Below are 5,657 nucleotides of genomic sequence, written 5' to 3' on the forward strand. Positions count from 1 at the left end.
TTAAAAAATTGGGTTATGTCTCTTTTTATCAATATGTGAATCTTATTATATTCTGGGTAGGTGATCTTGTCAATTATAAGTATTTTTATTGTAAATTTATAACTATGCACATTTATGAAGTACAAAGTGATGTTACAATATATTAACACAATGTGGAAAATTAAATCAAGGTAGTTAACATATCTATCACCTCACACAATTTTTTTGTGGTGAGAACATTTGAAATTTAATTGTTGAGACAATTATAGGTATTGCAAATATCTTTTCTGATTTTGTGGTTGCCTTTTCCCCTCTCTTTATAGTGATTTTTCATGAACAGAAGTTCTTTTTTTTCCTGTTTTTAAATATGGAATACTTTATGAATTTGCATGTCAGCCTTGTGCAGGGGCCAGGCTAATCTTCTCTGTATCATTACAATTTTAGTATATGTGCTGCGGAAGCAAGTACAGATGTTCTTATTTTTAATGTAGTCCAATATATTCATCTTTTCATTTACGGTTAGTTTGCTTTGGTCCTGCATCTGAAACCTTTGCCTACACCAAGTCATGGCTGTGTTCTCTAATGTTGTCTGCTAGAAGACTTTTTTTTTTTGAGACAGAGTCTCACTGTGTCGCCCTAGGTAGAGTGCTGTGGCATCACAGCTCATACCTGGGCTGGATTTGAACCTGCCACCTCATAGCAACCTCAAACTCTTGGGCTTAAGTGATTCTCTGCCTTAGCCTCCCAAGTAGCTGGGACTACAGTCTCTGGCCACAACGCCCCGCTATTTTTGTTGTTGTTGTTGCAGTTGTCATTGCTGTTTAGTTGTCACGGGCTGAGTTCTTACCTGCCAGCCTCAGTGTATGTGGCTGGCACTGTAACCACTGTTAGAACTACTGGTGCCAAGCCAAGACTTCTTGTTTTGCCTTTTACATTAAGATCTGCAGTCCACCTGGAAATGATTTTTGTATGGGTTAGGTTTCATTTTTTTCCCATGAATATCCAATTGACTTGGCATCACTTCTTTAAAGTATCCACTTTCCCCTACTCTCCTATGTCACCTTTGTTAGAAATAAAGTTCTCATATATGTGTGGATCTGTTTCTGTACTCCTTATTGTATCCTAGGGATCTTGTCTATTCTTTTGCCAAAATATCACTGTCGTTTTTATTTTGGCTTTATAAGTCTTCAAATCTGGTATAGTAAGTTTTCTAACTTTATTCTTCTTTAGCATTATCTTGGCTCCTCTTGGCTGTTTGCATTTATTTCCATATACATTTTTAAAGTCATCTTTTCAACACACACAGAGACACACCCATGCTACTACATTTTGGGGAAATTACTTTGAATCTATAGATCAGTTTTGGAGGAAATGGAAACTCTGGTAGTATTTAGACTTCCAATTTGAAAACATGGTATATCTTTCCATTTATTTTTCTTTAATTTCTCTCACTGATACTTTGTTGTTTACTGTATAGAAGTCTTGCATGTATTTTGCTAGACTTATTCCTAGGTATTTGATGAGAGAGATGTCCCTGCCTTATGCTTTTGATGTAGTTGTACTTGGCATCTGCTAAAAATTTTATTCTTATTTGACTTTTTTTGCTGGTACTTTGCTGTATTTTTCTTCTTAGGTGATGTCATCTCATCACTTCACATATTGTGTATTCACTTTCCAAAGCCAAACACTCCAGTTCTTTCAGCAGTTCCTTCCTCATAAGGCAGGAACATCTCTCTCATCATAGTGTCTGGTTCCCTTAGCTTTGCCAATGTTTCCTTTCAATCTGGGCCATCAGGACCGACTTGAGCAATGCATGTGTTAATGTTAGAATATTACTGACCTAAGCTGGCTCACTTTTAGTTGCTATGTCATGGTGTTAGTGCACGATAAAGCTGTGGTCAAAAACAAATCCCCCTGCTTTTTTTTTTCACACAAGTCTCTCCAAGTCAGCCTTTCTTCATCCTGTATTTTAAAAAGAAAATTTAATTAACTTTTGCCAAGGGTAATTAAACTCTGGAGTTAATAATCAAGAAATGTTTTAAAGTATGCTTCTCTGACTAAGGGGACTGAATTCCAAGACTATGATTTCCTATGATAATAAAATTTCACTTTTGTACTTGATTTTTTTTCATAGTGTTGTAATTTGTTGTTTTTGTTGTTAAATTTTATAGGTTTCAAGCCCCACAAAACTTAAATCTGCCCCTGCTAAATTTTGATGGCTTTTGTTGTTTTGTTTTGTTTTGTTTTAGAGATGAGGTCTTGCTATGTTGCCCAGGCTATTAACAGGTGCAGTCATAGCACACTATAGCTTCAAACTCCTGGGCTCAAGCAATCTTCTTGCCTCCACCTCCCAAGTAGCTGGGACTACAGGTGTATGCTATTATCTCCAGCTTTCCCCTGCTAAATTTTAACCCAGAATTCTAGTTCATTGAGATCAATTTGAATCTTGATCACTGCTTTTTGCTTTATTGAGCTTTGATGATACTGAAATTTTGTTTTTTTAGAAACTGAAGGAGTGTGGAAATTCTGTGGTGAGCAAGTCTATTGACACCATTTTTTCCCAACAGCATGTGCTCACTTCATGTCTGTGTCATGGTTTGGTAATCCTCATAGTAGTTCAGAGTTTTTCATCATAGTATCTTCTATGGTGGTTTATGATGTTACTATTGTAATTATTTTGGGGGCACCGTGAACCACACTCTTATAAGATGGCAAACTTAATTGATAAATGTGTGTGTCCTGTCTGCTCTTACCCAGCCTTTCCCCTGTCTGTCTCCCTCTTTGGGGGGCTCCCTATTCTTTGACACTCCAATATTGAAATCCAATCAATTAATGATTATACTATGCTTTTAAATGTTCAAGTAAAAGGAAAAGCCACCCATCAGTCACTTTAATTCACAAAGCTAGAAATGATTAAGCTTAGTGAGGAAGGCATGCCAAGAGCTGAGAGAAGCTGAAAGGTAGGCCTCTTGTACCAGTTAGTCAAGTTGTGAATGTAAAGGAAAAAAGGAAATTAAAAGTGCTACTCCAGTGAACACACAGATGTTAAATAAAACAAAACAGTCTTGTTGCTTATATGAAGAAAGTTTGAGTGGTCTGGTTAGAAGATCAAATCAGTCATAACATTGAGCCAAAGCCTAATCCAGAGAAGGCTCTAACTCTCTTTAATTCTATGAAGGCTAAGAGAGACGAGGATGATACAGAAGAAAAGTTTGAAGCTAGCAAAGGTTGGCTTATGAGATTTAAGGAAAGGAGCTGTCTTTATAACATAAAAGTGCAAGGTAAAGCAAATGTTAATGTAGAAGCTGTAGCAACTTACCTAGAAGATCTAGTTAAAATCAGAAAGTAGGTATACCGGCTCGGCGCCTGTGGCTCAAGCGGCTAAGGCGCCAGCCACATACACCTAAGGTGGCGGGTTTGAATCCCCAGCCCGGGCCCTCCAAACAACAATGATGGCTGCAACCAATGGCCAGGCATTGTAGCGGGCGCCTGTAGTCCCAGCTACTTGGGAGGCTGAGGCAGGAGACTCGCTTGAGCCCAGGAGTTGGAGGTTGCTGTGAGCTGTGATGCCATGGCACTCTACCCAGGGGGATAGCTTGAGGCTCTGTCTCAAAAAATAAATAAATAAATAAATAAATAAAATAAAGTAAAAATAGAAAAATTAAAAAAAAAAAAAAAAAGGAAGTAGGTATACCAAGCAATATAAAACAGCCTTCTGTTGGAAGAAGATGCCATCTAGGACTTTCATAACCAGAAAGGAGAAGTCAATGCCTAGCTTCAAGGCTTCAAAGGCTGACTCTCTTGTTAGGGGCTAATGCAGCTGGTGAATTCAAGTGAAGAGTTACCATTCTGAAAATCCTAAGGCCTTTAATAATTACCATGCCCGTGTTCTATAAAAGGAATTTTAAAAACCTACATGACAGCACATCTGTTTATGGAATGGTTTATTGAATATTTTAAGCCCACTGTTAAGACCTACTGCTCAGAAAAAAGAATTCCTTTCAAAATATTTACTGATCATCGACAATGCACTTGGTTACCCAAGAACTCTGATGGAGATATTCTAGAAGATTAATATTGTTTTCATACTTTCTGACACAATGTCTATTCTATAGACCATGAATCAAAGAGGAATTTTGACTTTCAGGTATTATTTAAGAAATCTATTTTTTAAGGCTATAGCTGTCATACATAATGATACTGCTCATGGATCTGGGCAAGTTCAATTAAAAATTTTCTGGAAAGAATTCACCATTCTAGATGCTATTAAGAACATTCATGATTCTTGGGAGAAGTCAAAATAGCAGCAACAGGAGTTTGGAAGAAGTTGATTTCAAGCTGCATGAATGATTTGAGGGGTTCAAGAGACTTCAGTGAAAAGTAACTACTGATATGGTGGAAGTAGAAATAAGCCTGGAATTAGAAGTGGCACTTGAAGATGTGACTGAATTGCTGTAATCTCATGATCGAACTTGAACAGAGGAAGTGTTGCTTCCTATAGATAAGTAAAGCAGTTTCTTGAGATGGAAGTTACTTCTGGTGAAGATGCTGTGGACATTGTTGAAATGACAGCAAAGGATTTAGAATATTATGTAAACTTAGTTAATAAAGCAGCAGTAGGGTTTAAAAGGATAGACTCTAATTCTGAAAGAAGTTCTGTTGTGGGTAAAATGCTATCAAATAGCATCACGTGCTACAGAAAACTATTTCATGAAAGGATGGGTCAATCTATTGGTATGGGTAAACTTCATTGTTGTCTTATTTAAGAAGTTGTCACAGCCATTCTAACATTCAGCGACGAACTCTAATCAGGAGCCATCAACCTCAGGTAAGAGCCTCCACCAGCAAAAAGATTATAACTCACTGAAGGCTCAGATGACTGTAACATTTTATAGCAATACACTATTTTTAAATTAAGGCATATACATTGCTTTTTTAAACACAAGCACAAGCATTACACACCCAATAGATTACAGCATAGAGTAAGCATAACTTTCTATATGCATTGGGCAACCAAAAAATTTGTGTGGCCTACCTTACTGAGATATTCACTTTATTGGAATGTTCAGGAACTATATCCGCAATATCTTCATGGTATGCCTGTATTGAGCCTGAGGTAGTAAAAACTAGTTATCAAAACATGAGAAAATCTTACAAATCTATTATATAACTGTGGTTCTCTAATATGTCATAAGTTATATCTTTGAAACTCAGGTATGTGCAACTCTAAAACTTTCAACTCTGATACTGGATTTTCTTTTCTTTTGTTTTTCTGTAGCAGTCTTCCTCCCTTGAGGCATGAGTGATCTAAGATCTAGTTTGAATGGAGGAAGAAATACTAGAAAAAAAGACATTACTTAGAACAAAAGCACATGGCTAATATACTAAAATTCCTGTGAAACACATAACAGAGAATGTAAAGGAAGTACAAAGATAATTGTCAAGTTGACACAGACAAAGGGAGAATTAAGATATCTTTTTAAAGAAATTATGGAGTCAAGTAGATCTAAAAAATGAATAAGAACATAGAGTATATGAGCAATACAATTAAGACTGATTACACTTACACATATAAAACTTTGTATTTAATAAAGAGTAATCAGTCTTTTTATGAATTCTATAATATATTTAAAAATTTGTATGAGACCACAAAGAAGATATCATCAACAAATTCTTCC

General features: G+C 36.3%; 1 non-coding gene across 1 annotated transcript; it reads right to left on the reverse strand.

Moving 5' to 3' along the window:
- Positions 1-340: 340 nt before the first annotated feature.
- LOC111726997 lies at positions 341-447 on the reverse strand. The gene has a single exon (XR_002774651.1). It is a non-coding gene; the product is annotated as a U6 spliceosomal RNA (small nuclear RNA).
- Positions 448-5,657: the final 5,210 nt, after the last annotated feature.

The sequence above is a fragment of the Otolemur garnettii genome, unplaced genomic scaffold (assembly GCF_000181295.1).
Source record: "Otolemur garnettii isolate 467f Iridium unplaced genomic scaffold, OtoGar3 scaffold00089, whole genome shotgun sequence".
Lineage (NCBI taxonomy): Eukaryota > Metazoa > Chordata > Mammalia > Primates > Galagidae > Otolemur > Otolemur garnettii.